Consider the following 23,603-nt stretch of genomic DNA (forward strand, 5'->3'; position numbering starts at 1 on the left):
TAGTTCCACGAGAGGACAATTCTAACAGATTTCATTTTAAGTATATAGTATTTGGCATGATAGGGCATTGAGGTAGATATATATATATATGTGTGTGTATATATATATATATATATATATATATATATATATATATACACACACACACACACACACACACACACACATATATATAGTAGATTATTAGATAATTGGGCTCAGGGGAGACATGAGATTTATATCTATATATTCATCTGTCTGTATCCTTTTATCTTCACATGTATCCTCACATACACACAAATAACATAAATGACATATCCATGTATCCATGTATATGTGAAAATATATGTGCATGCATATATGAACATCCAAGAATGTGCATGTAGACTTAAGTCTATGGATATGTGTATGTTTGCATGTTTAGTAGGTCACATGAATAGAAATAAAAATGAAACTACAAGATTTGTTGTAATCTGAAAAAGAAATGTAGACTAAGACACAGAGTGCTGAAGACCACCTTGAAACTTACTCATATTTGAGGAGTGTGATGGACAAATGGAATAAGAGAAGAGGTGATTGATGATGCAGAAGGAAAGTTAGCGTAGTGTAGCAGTCTATTCTCACAGAAGCCAAAGGATGAGAAATTTTCAAAAAGCCTAAACGTGTTCAAATAGCAGCTCAATGTGGCCTTCATCACTGGGGTTAGAGTAGTAGACTATTGAGAGTCAAATGACAGCATGAAGGGACAGGGACGGTGAGAAACGGAGGTAGCTGGTATGGATTACTCAGTTTAAAAGTTTGCCGGTGAAATAGCAAGTAAAAAATTGTCTTTAAATTTTGTCCTCAATTTTTTGTGTTTATAATATCTTATGATTTATGGTTCAGCAGAAATATTATAAACTTTTGAGAGTATTCACTAATCTGAGACTTCAAAAAAAAATGCTTGAACGATATGCACAGAAGTTAGGAGCTATAGTCTAGCTTGACTTTGTCATGCATTTTGTTGCCAGTGTGGCTGTAGATAGTTCACAACCATCTCAAGGCTCAGGATACTCATGTGCTAAATGTTAAATAGGTCCTAGTTTATTGCAGAATATTTATAAAAGTTAATTCCATAGATGAAGTTAAACATTAAAATGAACTGCATTGACAACAAAAAAATGTGTCAAGTAGAGTCTACAATTTCAGGAATTAGTGCAAAAGTACGGAAAAGACATGGATAAAGGGGGGTATCCTTCAGTTTAGGGAAGGTATGCCTTAATTATAGGCAGCAAGAAAGAAACCGTGATGTGGAAAAATTACTGCTTCAAGGCCTGAATGGAATTTAACTGATTTAGGTCATAGAGAAAGCAAGAAGGGATGATATCTGCAGCATACTTTAAGAATTAAAACAACTTTCATTTTATTAATTTATGTTATTTGCTTTGGAAAAATATATCTGGAAAATATAGGCAGTGTCTAGAGAAAAACAGTGACTTAGATTCTGTGGGAGTAAGACAGTTTCAAGTTATTTAATCTTGGATTTCAGGTGTTACATAAATGCAAAATAAAGCAGGTGGTGCAAAACTTTATCTAGGTCATGCTCCTCTGTTGTTTTAAATCATTTCTATCGAATTAGGCTGTCTGATACATATAGTGCATGCCTGTTTACATTGTTTTAAAACATGCTTAGAGTTGGGTGGAATTCCTGAAATTTAAGAGAACAGTGAAGTCAGGGATAATGATGCTCCTTTAGAAACAAGAATAAACGTGAAATACCCGTTTGTTAATGGATATTTGTGTACTTAATGCAGAGATATATTTATTAGAATGTTCTAATAATTGTTCACTTTCATATTAGTGAAAGGGAGGCATAAGACATACTCATAATGATTCAGCATGGAGCTAATGGAGAATATCCCTTTAATCATGAGCTTATGCATCTCCTCCTACTCATCCAGTGCAAGAAGTGCTGATAAGCAGTAAAATGGACAGGTTTAAATTTCAGACTTGTCTGCATTTTGGAGATATTAATTGTTAGGAATTAAAGATAGAAAACAAGGAAGAAAAATGTTAAAAGTGACTTGTTAATCGGTGAACTGAGTGTACACTTTGCTAATCATGACCCCATTGCCTTTTTTAAAAAAAGGAATTATTATTAAATTGTTCATTTAAACTCAGTCAATATTTGTTAACTAAGCATATATCTATTTCTGTATCTCTATACCTACCTATATGTCTTTATCTTCATCTATATCAACCAACATTTATTGTTTGTTGTACTCAATTTTAAAATGGCATTTTTCACAGAACTAGAACAAATTATTTTAAAATTTGAATGGAAATACAAAGGACCCCAAATAGCAAAAACAATCTTGAGAAAGAAGAATAGAGCTGGAGGAATCATGCTTCCTGACTTCAGACTGTACTGCAAAGCTACAGTAATCAAAACAGTATGGTGTTGGCACAAAAACAGACACATAGATCAATGGAACAGGATAAAGAGCCCAGAAATAAACCCACACACCTATGGTCAAGTAATCTATGACAAAGGAGGCAAGAATATAGTCTCTTCAATAAGTGGTGCTGGGAAAACTGAACAGCTTCATGTAAAACAATGAAATTAGAACATTCTCTAACACCATATACAAAAATAAACTCAAAATGGATTAAAAACCTAAATGTAAGACCAGAAACCATAAAACGCCTAGAGTAAAACATAGGCAGAACACGCTTCAACATAAATCGCAGCAATTTTTTTTGGATCCATCTCCTAAAGGAAAGAAAAGCAAAAATGAACAAATGGGACCTAATTAAACTTAAAAGCTTTTGCACATCAAAGGAAAACATTGGACAAAATGAAAAGACAAACTACTGAATGGGAGAAAATATTTGCAAATTATATGACTGGTCAGGGATTAATATCCAACACATATAAACAGTTCATACAAGTCGACATCAAGAAAACAAACAATGTGATTAAAAAATGGACAGAAGAACTGAAGAGGCATTTTTCCAAAGAGGAAATGCGGATGGCCAACAGGCACATGAAAAGATGCTCAACATTGCTAATCATCAGGGAAATGCAAATTAAAACCAAGATAAGATATCACCTCACACCTGTCAGAGTGGCTATTATCAAAAAGATCACAAATAACATATGTTGGTGAGGATATGGAGAAAAGGGGACACTCCTGCATTGTTAGTGGGAATGTAAATTGGTGCAGCTACTGTGGAAAACAATTTGGAGGTTTCTCAAAACACTAAAAATAGAACTACTGTAAGACCCAGCAATTCCACTCCTGGATATATATCCTGAAAAACCAAAATCACTAACTAGAAAAGATACAGGCGCCCCATTGTTCATAGTAGCATTATTTACAATTGTCAAGGTATGGAAGCAACCTTAAGTGTCCATCAACAGATGAATGGCTAAAGAAGATGTGGTATATATATATGCAGTGGAATAATACTCAGCCATAAAAAAGAATGAAATTATGCCATTTGCAGCAACATGGATGGACTTGGAAGGCATTATGCTAAGTGAAATAAGTCAGACAGAGAAAGACAAACATTGTATGACATCACTTACATGTGGAATCTAAAAAATACCACAAATTAGTGAATATAAAAAAAAAGAAATAGACTCCTAGATATAGAGAACGAACTAGCGGTTACCAGTGGGAGAGGTGAGGGAGGGGCAATAGAGGGATGGGGGAGTGGAAGGTACAAACTATTGGGTTTAACTTAGGCTCAAAGTTGTAAGGTATATCCCAGGGAATATAGCCAATATTTTGTAATAACTTTAAATGTAGTATAACCAACATTTTTTTTAATGTGTTTTTTTTTCTCATCAGATTCTATTTTTCCCCATGTAGACCTTTTTTCAGCTGATGTTATGTTGAGATATTTCAACTGAGGGAGATACTTGACTTTTATATATAACAGACTGGAAGGAGTAACTCAATTTAGCACATTGATTTTTACTTAGATGGGCTCCTTTTCACGTGTCTTTTAATTTAAGGCCAATTTTGTAAAGGATTTATGATGAATTTTGTTAGCTCGCCATGTGTCATGTAATAAAGGTACATATTAATAAATTTACCTTGATGCTTTTTATTCTGCTTATGACGTAATTTCTTTTTATTATAAAACCTATTGGCTCTCATCCTAAAATTATAAGTCTTACTAGAACCCAGAAGGATAATATTCTGTTTATCTTATTTATCATATTTTCAACTAGTCATAAAAAAATCAATTGTATTTATTATTGTATCAATTGTATTAGTGTATCATTCAATGTTACTGGGTTTAAGTGTTTGACTCTGTTACTCCTACATATTGATTATGAATATATCAAATAAAGTCCTACTAGTCTTAGTATTAAATTTTTATTAAAATGTGTCAGTTTTAAGAATAGGTTTTATGACAAATTAAAAGGAAGTCTATTTTAAACTATATCCCCTTATCTCCATTTATTACACAAAATTAATTCCCCCAAATATTGTTGAGTTCCGTAAGGGCAAAATGATAAATCGTGAAATGCACCACACCTCTTAAAATTTCTCACAATTACAAAATTGCTAAATCAGTGGAATAGCTATTCACTCTGATTTGTAATACACTTAACAAACATTACGTGCCCATAGATGAAATAATATTTTTTGCAGATGTTTGAGGTTCTGGAAGAGGGGAATAAATTTAAAGAGGGTGAGAGAGGTAACTGTGACATATTCTTAACTGATTCATGTAAGTTGGGTATGGGAAGGGCATTTAGGTAATCCCTTAGCATATTTTAGCATATAAATGTTTATGAATTACCACTCAGAGTCATTGCTTGTTCGTTAGGTTAAGCAATTTCTTAGATGGGACCAGTAGGTAGTTGGTTCATCTTTTGGCCATTATTTTTTTATTTGAAAGGCTGATGCTTTCATGAAAAAAATCTGTTTCATATTGCTCTAGAAAGTGAGTTTGTCCAAGATGTTAATTCTGGATGGTGCTGATTTAAAGTATTATCTCCTTTTGTGGCAAAAGAGACAGTAGTTTTAATAGTTGTACAAGGTACATAAAGGGGTGTGATTTTTTTTTTTAATTAAAAAAATTTTTTTTAACATCTTTATTGGAGTATAATTGTTTTACAATGGTGTGTTAATTTCTGCTTTATAACAAAGTGAATCAGCTATACATATCTCCCTGTGCTATGCGGCTGCTTCCTAGCTATCTATTTTACATTTGGTAGTATAAGTCCATGCCACTCTCTTACTTTGTCCCAGCTTACCCTTCCCCCTCCCCATGTCCTCAAGTCCATTCTCTATGTTGGCGTCTTTATTCCTGTCCTGCCCCTAGGTTCTTCAGAACCTTTTTTTTGGATTCCATATATATGGATAAAGAAGATGTGGCACATATATACAATGAAATATTACTCAGCCATAAAAAGAAACGAAATTGAGTTATTTGTAGTGAGGTGGATGGACCTAGAGTCTGTCATACAGAGTGAAGTAAGTCAGAAAGAGAAAACAAATACCGTATGCTAACACATATATACAGGGATGTGATTTTTGATATAGAAAATATACTGTCTATATCCAATGTCAATAAGTAACATAGTTTTGTTTCACAAGTAATTTTTTCCATGAACCCCTTATTTTCTTTTATTTAACACTCTATATTTCTCTTTCTTCATAGCCATGTTTCTTCAGTCTGTTTGCTGTTTCCAATTTCTTATGTCTCATTCAAATTTCTACCAATTGCATTCTGCCTTCTAGCACAATCATTCCACTAAAACACCTCTCTCTGAAGTACCAACAGTTTCCTTATTGCCAAATCCAATGGAAAACCTTTCATTCTCCAATTTTGAGGTGTTAATTTATATTGAGTTTTTTTTTTTGCTCCCTGTGTTTAAAAATTTTCCTTCCATACCTTTAAGATGGCAGCGTATCCTGAAATAATACCCTCAGGGAAGAGTCTGTGACATAATAGAAAAGAAAAATACAGACTTTGCCTCCAAAGTCTTATTTTAGAAATGTGAACAACATAAGAAAATGGATCCATGGCTTAGATATCATGCTTTGGAGAAGTTCTTGTGAAAGATTTTGCCTCAGTTTTGCAGAAGGGAAAAGAGAGACAGGTTTGTGGGTCCCAAGAGCCCCTAAAAAAGAAAGAACATGTATCATTTTTTCAGCAATACTTTGGGAGAATCAAGAGCACCCTGAGCAAGAATAATTATTCGGACTGTCTGGATTATTTACCCATCAGTAGCCTTGCAAAATATTCCCATATTCTAAACATGGCCCAAATATAACAGAGAACTCACCATGGGTCATGTGAAAAGGTAAGGCAGGTGTCTCACAGGTACAATGTATGAACAAAAGATCCCTCACAGGTGGTGGCAACCTTAACACTAAATCTTGGAAACTAAGACATAATTTTCAGAATTGAAGAAAGTGACTGAGATTGAGAGTTATGCCAATCTAATCCAATTATGAGTTCCCCATCAAAAGTAAAGTTTGTAGAAAATCTTTCTTGCACTTCTTAGGTGTTATGGACTGAATGTTTGTGCCTACCCCTGTCCCCTGCAAATGTATGTATTGAAACCCTAGCCCCGCAAATGACGTTGTTTGATATTTTTCTTGCAGTAGATTATTATATCTTCATATTCAACTGAGTCCTTGCAATAGACTCATGTATTCAAGCTAAGAAATGAACTTATTCTGTCATGTGGTCTTAGCTTTAACTTGTGCCTCTTTAAAAACATTTTTCCTACCTAGACTTAAGAAAATAATATATGCTTATTTTAGAAAATGTGGAGAATAAATAAAAATAAAGGTTTTGATGACTTTTTACTAAAATTTTGAGTATTTCATTCCAGATTTTTAGAAACTACACCCATTGCTATTAACATAAGTGTAAAATGAATAATAGCTAGCATTTGATAAACATTTACTATGTGGCACACTCCTTTAAGAGCTCTACTTGTGTGGATTCAGTGGATATTCGCGATGGTATGAAGGAGATTCTATTACTATATCTATTTGTCTAGGATAGAGTCCTAGAAATAGAAATCTTTGGAGTAAAAAATGGATACATTTCATAACTCAGTTTGTGCTGTCAGATTGTACTGTAGAAGATTGGATTGATTTATGCCTCCTCCAGGATTATGTGAAAGTGTCTTTTTACTCAACTTGTGCCAACAATGGTTTTTATTATTATTTTTTAATCACTGAAAATATATGTGTCTGGTAGGTGAGGAGCTTCATATCATTTTGGGGTGGATGGTATGCTGTTCTGCACATCTATATCACATGACGGGGATCTGAAAATAAAAATGCTTTGTTCATAATTCTTTTAGTGTGTTCTCTAGTGGTAGGCACTATTATAGTCCTTTATTTCCTTGTTCATTAATTAAACAGAAATAAATCATGGCAACCTCGGCTCTTTCTTGCTGTTAAAATACTTTTCTAGTTTTTATAAAAGGTCTACATAATTTTGATATTTGTGCAATCTATTATTCCTGGAAATGGAGAAAGGAGGTAAGCTATGACATTGGTGACAAAATATCAGGAGTTGCCATATTTAGATGAAAAGTTTTCGATACTACTTGAATGGTGCAAACCATCACAAGTCAAGGATATCTTCAGCTTCTCCTATTATAAACAGGAGTCATCCTTCATTCTTCCCTCTCCCTCCCCACCCTATCCTCATTCAGTCCATCATCAACTCCTATCAGCGTGGTCATCACAACATATCCCAAATCTGTCTACTTCTCTCCGTTTCCTCTTCTGTCACTCTCAGTCGAGTCAAAGTCACCTCTTGCTTAGACTACTTGTCTACCCTCAAAGTCTAATTTTCTATTTTTAGAAATTTTTTACAGCAACCATGATTTTTGTAGGTCATTTTACCTTCTCAAATTATTCGTGGCCCCTCCCTGTAAAGGATTATGTATACTTGCTTAGAGGATTATGTATACTTGCTTAGACTTGCTTAGACTACACCGCTTACCCTCAAAGTCTAATTTTCTGTTTTTAGAAATTTTTTACAGCAACCATGATTACTGTAGGTCATTTTACCTTCTCAAATTATTCGTGGCCCCTCCCTGTAAAGGATTATGTATACTTCCTTGCCCCACTCTTTAGACTCTGCCATATGAGTCGCTTTGCCTATTAGAATGCGAGTGAAAGTGATGTCTATCACCTCTGAGACAGAACTTTTAAGGACATCATGTGGTGGTACCATTGCTAATTTTCTTTTCCCGCTAGAACAATGAGGCCCTAGACAGGGCTTGTTTCTTCCGTCTGGATCTCAGAGTAAAGTAGATAAGTGGTGTGGACCCGCAGCAGACTGTAACAAATTCTGTGGTTTTACACATCAGCTCAGCTAAGTTTCAAAATATAAAACAAATACTGTTGCTTTCCTGTTTCAACCCTGGAAAGGTTTCTTATCACATTTAGGGCCGACTGAAAGCTCCTCACCATGACCTTTAAGGCTCTCTATTGTATAGACCCGGCCTACTCCCAGAGTTCATCTTACACAGTTCCTTTTACAGTTCCTTGTTCAAGCACAATGACATTCATCACAATTCCAGAACCAACAATCTTATTTCTGCCCTATGGCCTCTGGAAGAGGTGTTCTCATCTCACAATGGTGCTCTTCCCTCATGTGTGTCACTCTGTTAGTTCATCCCATTTTGTTTCCTTCACAGTATTCTTTATTATCTGGATGTCTTTGGCTAATTGATTATTTTCTCTCTCCTCCCTCTAGAATCTAGAAGCAGGGGCTTAATATATCCTGTATCCCTCCTGCCTAGAATGAGACCTGCCCTGCAGGAGGTACTAAACAAACATACTTTAAATGGGAAAATGAATCTGATTCCCTTTGCCAAGTGAAGTTTGGTCCTAATAAAAATGCTATTTCCCACCTCTCAGCTTTTCCCATAGCATTTTCTTTTCACTGAATGTATTTCAACATGTCTTAAATTAGAAAATATTACCCACTAAAAAAACCAAACCAAACAAAAAAAACTCTTGAGTGTTTCTATAACACGGTGGCCATGACTTTATTTCAACGCCTTCTCTTATGCACTAAAATTGTTCTTACGGTTCCCCCACTGGGTATATATTTGTTCAGGGACAATGAGAGCTCAGTGCGATGGTGAACTGCTCAGGAACTGAAGCCAGAGGCTCAGGTTCAACTCTTGGCTCTGCTGTGTATCAGGCCATGTGCCCTTGGGAACTTCCCTGAATCCCTTTGAGCCTCAGTTCCCCCATCTGTGAAATTTAATTTGGGCAGCGACAGCCTGTACCTTACAGGCCACTGTAAGATTAAAAGAGTTAATATGTGCAAAATGTTTTCAATAGGGCTTTCATGGAGTAAATGTTACAGAAGTTTGGGTAAGTAAAAAAATTATGTCGTATTCATTTTATTTCTGCAGTCCCCGGAACTTCACTGCTGAATAAATGCTTTTTGAAATAAATTGAACCAAGTTTCCGTTTTTAGGTCTTAGGCAGAAACTTTGACTTCCCTAGTGATAAATTTATTGTGTTTCCATTCAAATGTCAGTGATCCACAGCGTACTACAAGGAGTGTTGAACTAGGAAGAGATAGTGAGAATTTGATTTTTATATACTGTTTTTGGAGGTAGAGCTGATACGACATGCTAAGAAACAGTATGAGATGTGAGAGAAAGAGAAATATCAGAGGTGACAGAGTCTTCTATCCCAGGTATTTGAGGTATGATGCTTTCTACTGAAAAGGTGAAATCTTGGGGCTAGAAGGTTTGAGGGATGAAGAAAAAATACAATTCTGTTTTGGCAATATCAGCTCTGAGTTATGTATTTGACTTCCATGTGCAGTTATTGAAGGCTTTTGTGTACTGTTGCACATAAACTCTTGGGCTCAACAGAAAGGTTAGGACACTAAAATCCATGAGACACGAGATCATCTTGGAAGAAAGAGTAAATACAGATGAGCTCTGGGTGAATTTCTGAGCTCTCACGCATTTATATACTTAAAGGCCAAGTGGAGAAGGTGGAAGGGTCGTTGCTTCTTAAAAAAGAATCGCCAGAGATGTTTGGGGAGTGAGTGTTAAAAAGTTATATATGAATTTGCTATCACTTTCAAGGAGTTAATAGTCTAAAATGGAGCTTGCCTCCACATCACAAATATTTTGAGAATATATAAGATCTAAGCTTTGCAAATAGTGCTAAATTGTCAACTAAATTCTTTCATGTTCCTCCCTCATTAGTATTCAACCATAGAGTTTTCCAAGTAGAGAAAGTTCTTGAAATTATTCACATGCATTTTAATTGAGGAAGTATTTTCAGATGTTTCAAAAGTTCCACATTTTGGGAGAGTATACAACATTAGTTTTCTGTGAGCAATTAAATCAGAGCAATAACAATTATTTTTCTGTACAATTAAAAAAATCTCTATTTCGAGAAAAAAGCCCTGGGTGCTGCATGCTCCTTGCTTGTTTTCCAGGCCATTACTTTCCATTTTTATAGCTTTTAGTGCTCTTATTTTTAGCTAAAATTGTGTCATGTCTATCAAGTGTAATTTCCATATCTTTAACTTCCCACTTCTGTAATCAGTCTCCTGTGAAGTTTTCAATTTCAATTGAGGTCATTGTGGTCTGGATCCAATTCACTACAAATGTCTCTGGCATCCTTTCCATGTAAGTCTGACATGTCGTATACACCTGTTCTTTGCCATCTTAGGAAAAAAGTAGATCTTAAGTGTTGAAATGTCTGTAATTTTTCTTTTGGATTTGCAAAATTTGGATGACAAATTTAAAATTATGAATGATCCAGTTTACTCTTTTCTTATTTTTGCATGTTTTACTTCTCCATACTAATGATGTCATAAATACATAATAGAACATGTGTCAGGGTCTGTAGACAAAGAAAAATTAGTTGCTTAAAAAAATAATTATATTCCCTTTTATATATTGTTGTGACATGAATCAATTCTTATAATTAAGGACTGTAGGTATCAGCCCTCATCCAATTCTGAATACCCTTACAAACCTCGTATAAAATCTCAAAATTAATAGAAGCAGAAGCATTAGAAGCATTTTGTTATTTTTCTCAAAGAGACAAAGTGTAAGCTGTTTAATATTTTTGAATGCTTTTTTCGAAATTGTGGTTACAGAGGCAATTAAACCTGCCTAAATTAAGCAATCCTGTCTCTTGGAAGGTTATTATGTCAAATAGAAAATCTCTTAAGTCAATTTATGAAGGATTAGATACCTGGAGGGAATATTTTATACTGTTAAATTAGCTTTCTCACAGGAGCTAGAGGAAAGTCAGATGAATGTCTTTTTATTTATAAATTGAAATCTCTAAACTGGATTTCATTTCTCTTATTAACCAACAGCAATTCTGATGTGCAAAGATTTTATAGACAATTAAGAAACAGTGCTAAGAGAAATCATAAGTATGAAACTTAACATCTCACAAACTTTAAGATATTGAGTTTATGCTAAACATATACAATTTAGTGGGAAACTAAATGACTACCAGACGCCTCTAAAATAGGGATCTGGTGTCCACAGATTGTAAATTGTCAGATGTTATTTTGGGATTGTATTTTCCAAGATTATTTTTAAAATGAGAATAAAGTTGGTAATGTAGCATTTTTAAGAGACAACTTACTATTTAGGGATTTTAACCTATAGGTAGATTTTGAAATCTATCTAGGCCACAATGAAGATAAAAGAAACAACTGTGACATGAAAGGAAGTATCTCAATTCTGCTCACTGTTGTCTCTCCAGTACTAACACAGAATCCAGCACATTGAAAACATACAAAATATATTTGTTGAATGAAGAGAAAAGCACACACACACACTCACTCTCACACTCATACATGTACTCACTTCATATAATCATTCTTTCTCTACAGAGTTGTCCCAAAGACCCCAAGCTGGCTTCCACAATACTTTGATCAGCAGAGCTAATCATGCTCCTATAGAGACCCTGTCCCCATCCTTCCTCTCTTACCAGAAATTCCAGCCATAACACTACAGAATGCCAGAGAGACCAGTCCCAAGTAGAATTGGAATCCATTATCTATTGAAACAACAGTCAGGCTTAGGATGATGCCAATTAACCTAATCACAAAAAGTCCAAGTTTCCCAGGCTATTTCTGATCACCAGGACTCTTACCCTCATATTCAAGCTGTCCTGATTGTACATCCTTTCCTAGACTCTCAACACTTCCAATGTGCTCTCTAGAAACTCAAATTTCCTTATAACCTTAAGTTCTTCTTTGAAAAATCCCTTCACTTCCCATGAATTACCTAGCCTACAGTTTGTAGAGACTCCCCTTGCTTATCATCACCCCCCAGGCCATTGTGACCACCTACTTCCTAGCAAGTTCCTGGCTACCTTGATACTCACACCACCATGTCTATCTCCAACTACCATTTCACTAAAGTCATCCATAGTTCTTTGACTCTGTATTTGTATTCCCTTCTCTACTTTATTTCTTGCATCCATTTAAATCAGGACTTCAGACATTGCCAAATCCAAAGTTCTATATTCAGTCCACAACCTACTCCACCCTCAAAACTATCTGATTCAGTCAATCACTCTCTCATTCTTGAAACTTTTTCTTCACTTTGTCATGGAGACCACACACTCCTGTTTTTCTCCAACTTCACTTTCTTTCCTGAGTTTTAATGTCTTTATCATTTTACACTCTAAATATTATGATGTCTCATGACTTAGACCATGGACTTCATGTCTGTTCTCTAAGTCATGTCATGGAGTCCCATACTTTTAAATTCAATTTAAAGATTAATGACTCCTAAATTTGTATCTCAAGTCACATCTTTTTCCCTGAGGTCCACATTCATATATCCAATATCAAACTTGATATCTCCATTGGTTGTCTAACAAGTGTCTTGAACTCAATAGATGCAACTATAGTTTTTTGAACCCTGAACCCCGCTACTCCCCATCTTAAGGAAGGACATCACCATTCACCCACTTGCCCAGGGAAAGGACCTTAGAGACTTTCTTGTATCCCCTTTTTAAAAAATTTTTTAAATTTTATATTGGAGTATAGTTGATTTACAGTGTTCTGTTAGTTTCAGGTGTACAGCAAAGTGATTCAGTTATACATGTACATGTATCTATTCTTTTTCAAATTCTTTTCCCATTTAAGTTATTACATAACGTTGAGTAGAATTCCCTGTGCTGTAAAGTAGGTTCTTGTTGATTATCTATTTTATATATAGTAGTGTGTATATGTTCATCCCAAACTCCTAATTTAAGCCTCCCCCCCACCACCTTTCCTTTTTGGTAACCATAAGTTTGTTTTCTAAGTCTGAGTCTATTTCTGTTTTGTAAATAAGTTCATTTGTATCTTTTTTTTTTAGTCTCCCTGTGTAAGTGATATCATATAATATTTGTCCTTCTCTGTCTGACTTACTTCACTTAGTATTTATGGTAATCTCTAGGTCCATCCATGCTGCTGCAAATGACATTATTTCATTCTTTTTTTTATGGCTGAGTAATATTCCATTGTATATATGTACCACATCTTCTTTATCCATTCCTCTGTCGATAGACATTTAGGTTGCTTCCATGTCTCGGCTATTGTAAATAGTGCTGCATTAAACATTACGGTGCATGTATCTTTTCTAATTATGGTTTTTTCTGGATATATGCCCAGAAGTGGGATTGCTGGATCATATGGTAGCTCTATTTTTAGTTTTTTAAGGAACCTCCATACTGTTATCCATAGTGGCTGTACCTATTTACATTCCTACCAACAGTGTAAGAGGGTTCCCTTTTCTCCACACCCTCTGCAGCATTTATTGTTTGTAGACTTTTTATTGATGGCCATTCTGACTCGTGTGAGGTGATACCTCATTGTAGATTTGATTTGCATTTCTCCAATAATTAGCAATGTTGAACATCTTTTCACATGCCTGTTGGCCATCTGTCTTCTTTGGAGAAATGCCAAATTTAGATCCTCTGCCCTTTCTAGATTAGGTTGTTTGTTTTTTTGATATTGAGCTGCATGCGCTGTTTGTATATTTTGGAGATTAATCCCTTGTCAGTTGCATCATTTGCAAATATTTTCTCCCATTCTCTGGGTTGTCTTTTTGTTTATGGTTTCCTTTGCTTTGCAAAAGCTTTTAAGTTTAATTAGGTCCCATTTGTTTATTTTTGTTTTTATTTTCATTACTCTAGGAGGTGAGTCCAAAAAGATTGCTACAATTTATGTCAAAGAGTGTTCTGCCTATGATTTCCTCTAATAGTTTTATATTATCCATTCTTACATTCAGATCTTCAATCCATTTTAGGTTTATTTTTGTGTATGGTGTTAGAGAATGTTCTAATTTCATTCTTTTACATGTATCCTTTCTTTTTCTCATTCCTTACATCTAATCGACCAGAAACTCTTACTCTTTCTTCAAAATATTTCCCAAATCTATTTTCTGCCATTTCCATAGCTCTCATACTGTTTCACATCATTATTATTAATTATTTGGACTATTACATAGGCCACTTTACTAGACTCACTGTTCCCATTCTCTCACCAATTTATTTACCATTGAGTAGTCAGAGTAACAATTTAAAAACGTAAGTGGTTGGCCACTTGCCCCAATTTTTTATAATAGAAAACTAAATAGAGTTCTAAATCCTTGTGATGATTAGAAGGTCATATGTAATCTAACCCTGGCTATTTCTTCTATCATGACCTTCAGCTTCGTTCCTAGCTTACATTGTTTACCTCTTTGTGGTGTGTCCAGCAAGTCAACCACACTCTTATATCAGGGGCTCTGGAGGCTGCAAATCTTATCCACAGGTATCTCCACCACTCATTCCCTCAGCTGATTCTCACGTCTGTACCCTTCTTCTCTGAACACTCTAACTAAAATAGTAACACCTATCACCAGGCATAGCTCACTCACTTTTATTTTATTTTTACAATCAATCTCCATGGACCTCATTTGATTTGTTCAGTGTGATAAGCTTACACCAAGAGCAGTGCCTCACATTAAAGGATTTCAATACTTGTTATAATAATAAGTAAATAAAAATTACATATTTTTCATATAACAGGTAGAAGGTTTTTCTCATAGGAATCACATAGTGAATTATTTTTACAGTAAGTGATTTTTTCTTCTGAAGCTTAGTATTTGGCAGGTATTTGTAGGGAGGACTTGAAATAAATCATCTGTAACTTATCTGTTTGGTATCAATATCTAGAAATAATTAGATGAATAAAATACACATTTTAATTTTGAATTGACTGCCCTTGTTAGAAATTAAAACTTAACATTTAAAAATAACTCCATGTGACTACTCTATACTATATTATTGTTTTATCAAATCATTTTGTAACATGTATACAACCAAGATCTCTTGTACTCTGCTGAAACCAAAATGGGTGTAACACTGTTCTGACATGCTTTTGTACTTAGGAGGCTGCACCAAAAGCTATGGACACTAGACATTGTCTTATTTTTGTATTTCCAATAAAAACAATACAAAACTGAGACTACTTGTGTAAATTAGAATGCCGGTTACAGACCAGAAGGGGAATGGAATGCTGAAAAGAAATATCTGTCTCACATAGATAACTAGAAAGAAACAGCCACACCGTCACACACAATAGACTTTACAATTGGACCATGAATCCAACAGCCATATGGCAAGTGGCATGTTTTTCACATTGAAAGAGTTTATCTCTGACCATATAATGGTCTTGATATGTGATGCAAGAATAACCACATGCCTTTTTGACCCAGCAAGCAAGCTATTTTAAAGTGTTTAATCTTTGGCTCACGTAGCTTTCTAAGATGCAAATGCAATGAGCTTCCTCACGTTTCCTATTTACATTTTATGACATAATGATGTCTTGTGAAATATCTATGTTTGATTCAGTGCAGTTATTGGAATATCAAGGAATTACTTCTCCCTCTAATGAAGAAAATGATATTTACACCCCTATAAATGAGTATAACAAGAATAATGTGGCTATTATTTGAGAATAAAATCAAGTTACCTTTTTGGAGCTAATGGATATTTTAGATTAAAATCATAAAATACAGAACATGTGTCTTGGAAACTTTAGAAAAACATACTTATGTTAGATATTCCAGTAGGGTTGGTTTTCTCCTATCAGTACAAGAAAACATCAGTCACTACAAGCTATGTGCTGTCTAGTAGGTGATATTTTTAAACTGCAGGGACTGTTTCTTACTCATCACCTGGCACAGTGGCTAGCTCACAGGCGATACTCGTTACTTGCTGAATAAGCAAGGATCATAAAAGAAGCACACACTATGTGCCCTAAGGAGCTGAGGTAGCATATCAGAGGCAATAAATAGCTCTGAAGAATGGGTACTTCAGTCAGACAGAAAAGAGTGAAGGCATTTTATATTTTCAATGATGACTACTTGTACAAAGGGCTGATAGATGAAAAAGAAATGGCAGGTATAGGAAATGTTGAGTAATTGGATTTCTCCTTTGGTCCCTTTTCTCTGTCTTCTTCGACCACATCTCTCTGAGTCCATCTGGGGCAAGTTCTCTGCTTTAAGGGCTCATTGCAATTACATTGGCCTCACCTGAATAATCCAAGATACTCTCCCTATTCTAAAGTCCATCTCCTTAATTTCATCTACAAAATCCCTTCACAGATTAGTGTTTGAATAATCAGGGGGGTGGGGGTTTTGGAGAGAAATCTGTCTGCCACACTGAGTTTATATTTTAAAAGTTAAGTCCACATTTTTGGTGTGGTAGCTTTTTTTGGCTGCGTTGGGTCTGTTGCTGCGCACAGGCTTTCTCTAGTTGCGGCGAGCGGGGCTACTCTTCGTTGCGGTGCGTGGGCTTCTCCTTGCGGTGGCTTCTCTTGTTGTGGAGCACGGGCTCTAGGCATGCGGGCTTCAGTAGTTGTGGCTCGTGGGTTCTAGAGCGCAGGCTCAGTAGTTGTGGCGCACGGGCTTAGTTGCTCTGCAGCACGTGGGATCTTCACTCCGTGGCATGTGGGATCTTCCCGGACCAGGAATCGAACCCATGTCCCCTGCCTGGGCAGACGGATTCTTAACCACTGAGCCACCAGGGAAGTCCCATTAGCTTTTAAAGCTAATACAATGAGGAAATGTATTGCAGCACCTGCTAAATTTGAAAATTCAGAGGCAGACATAGTCATCCTATGACTTGCTTTCCGGTGATTTGACATCTTGAATGGCTAGCCAATGCTAAGTCTACTGAATTCCATTGAAGTTATAGTATTTTTGGTGAATTTATGTAGTATGTTCATGAGAAAATAATTTTATTTTCTCCTCCTCCTTGGCCATTTCTTTCTTCTCTGGCCACCCTCGTCCTGCCCCCTTTCCACTGTTGCTCATTCTCTACAGCCTCCGTCTCGTCATCCTCCTTTCATTCACTCCTCATTCTCTTATTTTTTTCTCCCCCTCCAATCAGTTATTATTTTAGACTATTTTTCTTGGTATTCCTTACACACATATTTTATGTAATTCCCACAAGTATTTTTTTGGTGAGATAGGCATACTTGATATTATTGCTGGCTTCTTAGTCTAAAGAAGTGGAGATAACGTTTTTACTTATTTTCTAAGCTGACTTTTGTTGTAAATGGGAGAGTAAAGTCTATAATATGGACATCTGCCCTATTACAATATTCTATCCACTATCTGACACTATTCTAATAAGGTTTGGTCTTTGAAGAGTAAAAATAAAAACATGTCAATTATTTATGTTATTAAATCTGTAGACAATAAACTTTACTGATATATATATACATATCTATGTATGTGTGTGTATGTGCGTATATATATATATATACATATATAAAAATATAAAACAAAGTGCTGAAAAAGCTTAAAATCTAATTTGCGCAATAAGATATGAGACACAAAAAGTGAAGACTATATATTTAAGGGCTAAACGTAATGCTATTAACTTTAAAATACCATAAGAGTTCAGAGAAAGTAAAGATGTGCTGCGGAAGAAAGTGAGTGATCAAATTCATTAAGGTGAGATAGAGCTTGGAGTGTTTGTGGAAAAGAGAAGGGAATTGTAAATACAGCAGATGTTGGGGAAATGGAGAGAAACAGGTTAGAAAGATGAGACCAGAATATAAATTTCCAATAAAGTTAGAGAGGGATTTGTAAAGTCTCAAATCTCATATCAGCAATTAATTTTGCTTTCTGTCACATTGAATGGTTGAGTTTAAACACATACCATCAGCATCTCATGTCTAGTATAGGCATTGTTGTGTCATAAAATAGTATATAACAGTAGCATAAAGAAAAGATTAAAAAAGGGCCTGGTCACATTGTAAACTGAATAAACTTTGAATATCCTCTGACTATATATACTGAATTGTTCATATTTTAGCTTGTGCCTTAGTCACTTTTCTTTATCAAGTAAGAGCTTAATATTACCCAGAGAAATATGATGCAGAATTTTATCTTACCTGTTTAGATGTCCACGTAAGAGAGAAATCATACTTAAAAAAAATAAAACAACCTGCATTCTGGTGTGGAGGATCCACCTTCAGAGAGAACTAAATTGTCTGTAATATAATAGGTAACAGAAGAGTATGTATCTAAAAATATTCTAACCCTAAATATATCTTCTCTACACAAGACACTGTGTTTCATCCAATTTGTCTACATAGTATGCTTTTTTTTTTACCTTTTACTTTCATTTGATTTTACTCTTACTTTTTGCCATATCACCCATAAAGTTTTTTCTTTTTTTTTGAGGTATAATCCACATTTTAAAAATTTGTGGTTTTATGAGATTTCTCAAACATGTATAATCATGTAACCCACTGTCCAATTAAGAACTATTAAGTCCAATAGAACATATTCACCAATGTACTTGTTTTATCATTACATTTCTTTTCTTTTTTTTTTTTTTTAGCTGTGTTGGGTCTTCGTTTCGTGCGAGGGCTTTCTCTAGTTGCGGCAAGCGGGGGCCACTCTTCATCGTGGTGCGGGGGCCTCTCACTATCGCGGCCTCTCTTGTTGCGGAGCACAGGCTCCAGACGCGCAGGCTCAGCAGCTGTGGCTCACGGGCCCAGCTGCTCCGCGGCATGTGGGATCTTCCCAGACCAGGGCTCGAACCCGTGTGCCCTGCATTGGCAGGCAGACTCTCAACCACTGCGCCACCAGGGAAGCCCTTAACTTTGTATATTTTGAGCCCTTTTCTTTATATTAATTAATTTATTTATGGCTGTGTTGGGTCTTCGTTTCTGTGCGAGGGCTTTCTCTAGTTGCGGCAAGTGGGGGCCACTCTTCATCGCGGTGCGCGGGCCTCTCACTATCGCGGCCTCTCTCGTTGCGGAGCACAGGCTCCAGACGCGCAGGCTCAGCAGTTGTGGCTCACGGGCCCAGCTGCTCCGCGGCATGTGGGATCTTCCCAGACCAGGGCTCGAACCCGTGTGCCCTGCATTAGCAGGCAGGTTCTCAACCACCGTGCCACCAGGGAAGCCCTGTCCTTACATTTCTAATTAGTGGCACTTAGCCTGTTTTCTATCACAATAGGTTAGTTTTGCCTTTTCTAGAAAGTCATCTAAATGATAGCTTACAACGTATGCTCCTTTGCATCTGACTTATTTTGCTCAGTGCAGTATTTTTGAGATTCATTAATGTTCTTTTGTACACCATCCCTTTCTCTGTTCCTTGTATTGATAAGCAGTATTCCATTTCATGAATATACCAAAATTTTTTTCATTCTCCTGCTGATAGAGGATATGCTGTTACCAGTTTTTATCTATTAGGGATAAAGCTGTTCTGAACATGCTAATACAAGTCTTTGTGTGGATATATGTTTTCATTTCTTTTGGGCAAATACTTAAAAGTGATTGCTGGGTCCTAGGGTACATATATGTTTAACTTTAAAATAAACTGATCTTACAAAAGGATTGTAACACTTTATTCTCCCACCAGCAGTGTTCAGATATCTGGTTGCTTCATCTCTTCACCAATATTTTGATTTTGTCAGTCTTTCAAAGCTTAACCTTTAGAGTGACTGCAGTGATATTTCATGGTAGTTTTAATTGGCAGTTCCTAATGATAACCAATGTTGAGCATATTGTACCTATCTATTTGCCTATCCTTCTATGTGAAGTGTCCATTCCAGTATTTTGCTCCATTTTTAATCAGGTTGTCTTTTTAATTATTGAATTGTAGGAGTTATTTATATATTTTGAATATAATTCCTTTGTCAGACATACAGATATTTCAAGCAATTTATTCAAGTTTCAGATTTTCATTTTTATTTTCTTCAAGAATTAATGGGAATTTTAATTAAAGTTTTTTCCAGTTTAATTGACATATAATTGACATCCAGCTCTCTATAAGTTTAAGGTGTATCCTACACCTTAAAAGTCAGTGATTTCTCTATCCTACCCCAAGCTTCTTTGTGAAACTTTATAATTTTAGCTTTTATGTTTAGATTTATGATAAATCCAGATTAATTTTTGAGTACTGTGTAAGACAGCGTAAATGTTCATTTTTTTCTCCATTCAGTTGATCGATTAAAATCTATCGAACTACATATACTTTGCCTATTAAATTGCTTTGATCCTTTTATCATAAATCAGTTGACAGAATTGTGTGTGAGTCTATTTATGGATCATATTCTGGTCCATTGATCTATTTGTCTATCTTTATACCATCACCACAATGTCTTGTATACTGTAGTTTTATAGTAATTCTTGAAATCAAGCATGTGATCTTTAGTATCACCATATAATTTTATTCTTTATTGTTTTAATGTACTGAATTATACACATATACACGTAATTCTTTTTTGAAAGTTGAAGCAAACTTGCATTCTAGAATAAACCCCACTTTTTGATCATTCATGATGTATTATCTTTATATATGGCTGGATTTGATTTGCTAATAATTTATGAAGAATGCTCACATCTATAATCATGAAGGGAATTTGTATATTTGTGTGTGTGTGTGTTTGCCCGTGCATGATGTCTTTGTCAGGTTTTGGCACCAGAGTTATGTTGTCCTTATAAAATTTATTAAAAATCTTTCTTCCTTCTCAATTTCCTGAAAGAATTTCTTTAAGATTAGTACTATTCCTTCATTAAATGTTTGATAGAATTAATCAGTGAAACCATCTGTGTCTGATGTTTTCTCTGTGTAAAAGCTGTGGTTATGAATACAGTTTATTTTACAGTTTATTTTACAAATATATGTCTATTTGGGTGTTCTTTTTCTCATTTTTATTAAATTGTGTTTTCAAGGAATTAGTCCAGTTTTGGCTTGCTCAATATATTGATATGAAGTTTTTCATAACTTTTCTTTAATATTATTTTAATATTAGTGATATTGTCCTTGAGGTATGTTCTCTCATTCCTGGATGCTTTTATTGTGTTATATTTCCATTTTTCCTCATCAGACTTTCTATGTGTTTATCAATTAAAAAATTGACTTCTGTCTTTGTTGATTTTTTCTACCTTTTTTTCATTGATTTCTGATCTTCATTATTCCCTTCCTTCTACTTATTTTAGGCTTAAGTTGCTCTGTTTTTCTTACATTCTTAATTGGATGCTTACATAATTGAAATTATGTTTTTCTTCTCAATATTATCATTCTAAACAAAAAGTTTATTTAAATGCAACATCAGCTGCATCTTTTACATTTACATTGCAATTTCATTGTTATTTAGTTCAAAATATTTTCTAATTTCCCTTATTATTTCTTCTTTGATTCATAGCTGACTTAGAAATGCTTGTGTGTTTTTAAAAATTTGAGGGTTTCAAAATATCTCTTTGTTTATGATTTATAATTGTACTGTGAATTGAGACTTACATTATATGTTTGAATACCTGGGAATTAATGTAATTTCTTATGGCCCACCATATAGTCTTTCTAGCTGAATATTTTCTGTGCATATAAAAATATTCAGTGTTATGAAGTTTTGGGGTATAGAGTCCTATATATGCCAATTCGATTAAGTTGGTTGATAGTGATGTTCAAATTTTCCATATTATTAATTACTTTTTACTATAGATTGTCTCAATCACTTAGGAAAAAGTATTTAATTTTTCAAATACAGTCATGAATTTGTCTGTTTTACCCTTTATTTCTGTCAGTTTTTAGTTCATCAATCTTGGAGCTCTGTTATTAGGTTCCTGTAAAATTAAAATTTTTATGTCATCTTCCTGAAGTGATTCTTTTTTCACTATAAAATCTCTGTCTATATATATGTCTGTTAAATATCTTTATCCAGACATCTTTGATAACAATTAATAAATCCACATTGCTTTCTTATGCTTACTGTTTGCATGCTATATATTTTTTGTGCTTTTCCTTTTAACTTTAATGTTTGTATATGTATAACACATCTATTTTAAATAGTTTGTAGTTGTATTTTGCTTTTCCATTCAATCTGACCATCTCTGTCTAATTGTAATGTTTAGTTCCTTTACATTTAATGAAATTACAGAAAATTTGGGGCTTACATCTACCATCTTGCCATTTGTTTCCTATATTTCTCATTATTTTTATGTTCTTATTTTACTCTTTTGCTTTCTTCTTTTGTATTAATCAAATTTATATTTTTATTTTAGTATTCAGTTTCATTTGCCATGGACTTTGTAAGTCATAACTTTTTGTTTTATTATTCTACTGGTTGTTGTAGGAATTGCAGTTTAAATCCTTAACTTATTATAGACTACCACAAATTAATAAAACAAACAAAACAAATGCCTACCACTGTTACTACAGTAATAACTTGAAAATGTGATCAGAATAAGGTATGTAATTGACTTATAAAATCACAGTAGGGCTTTTTTCCTTTTGATAATATCATATTAATTCTCAAGATGAGAGAAATATGAAATCTGTTTAAAAATTTTAAAAGTAGTTATTTGAAAACATTAGAGAATAGATAATAGTTTATTCCAGAAAGAAGCACAGTTCATCAGTGTGAGCACTACAGTTTATGCTGCCTTTTCCATGCTGGGAATTTGCCAATTTTTCCATGGTACGCAGAGACTGCATAGATAATAATGACCTAAACTTTGTGGCAGGCTTACTGGATTGGAGAATATAAAATAGAATTTATGGCTGTCAGGGAACCCAGGATTGGAAGAACCCATTATAAAGGAAGGAGTTTATGAATTAGAAATAATTAAAATAAAAATAATCAAATTCTCTATTACGAGAGCAAAAAAGGCAAACCGCAATTTGAGACTAGATATCTGGAAAAGGTTTTATGTTAGGAATATAAAATTTACTCTGACAAACCAATAAGAAAGAGGAAGACAACCCAGTAGAAACATGGGCACTGGACTTGAAATCATCACTTTGCAAAAGATAATGCCAAGTGTTCAGTAGTGACTAGGAGGGGTCTTGTAGGATGCTACAAATATTCAATGTCTTGTGTTACACTTGTGTATTCAGTCTGTAAAAAGTTATTGACCAGTACAGTCATGATTTGTGTCATTTTCTGAAGCTTTTTTGCACTTCAAAAAAGTGCTGTGAAAACATAAGTATTTTCCAGTTGCTTTGTCAATGGAATGATGTGCCTCACATCGCAGCCCTCATTTTTTTTTTTTTTTTTGACTGCAAACTTAGGTAAGAATCAATTGAACTGAATTTTCTGTATCATAATTTTATTTTCTCTTTTAATTAT

The 23,603-nt window shown here is 34.6% G+C and overlaps 1 long non-coding RNA gene across 1 annotated transcript in view; it reads right to left on the reverse strand.

Moving 5' to 3' along the window:
- Positions 1–18,484, reverse strand: part of LOC132354220 (uncharacterized) — a 41,198-nt gene extending 22,714 nt beyond the window's left edge. The window contains exon 1 of the long non-coding RNA XR_009499211.1: positions 18,412–18,484. This is a non-coding gene — a long non-coding RNA (uncharacterized LOC132354220). The remainder of the gene's footprint in view (positions 1–18,411) is intronic.
- Between the last annotated feature and the right edge of the window lie 5,119 nt (positions 18,485–23,603).

The sequence above is a fragment of the Balaenoptera ricei genome, chromosome 1 (assembly GCF_028023285.1).
Source record: "Balaenoptera ricei isolate mBalRic1 chromosome 1, mBalRic1.hap2, whole genome shotgun sequence".
Lineage (NCBI taxonomy): Eukaryota > Metazoa > Chordata > Mammalia > Artiodactyla > Balaenopteridae > Balaenoptera > Balaenoptera ricei.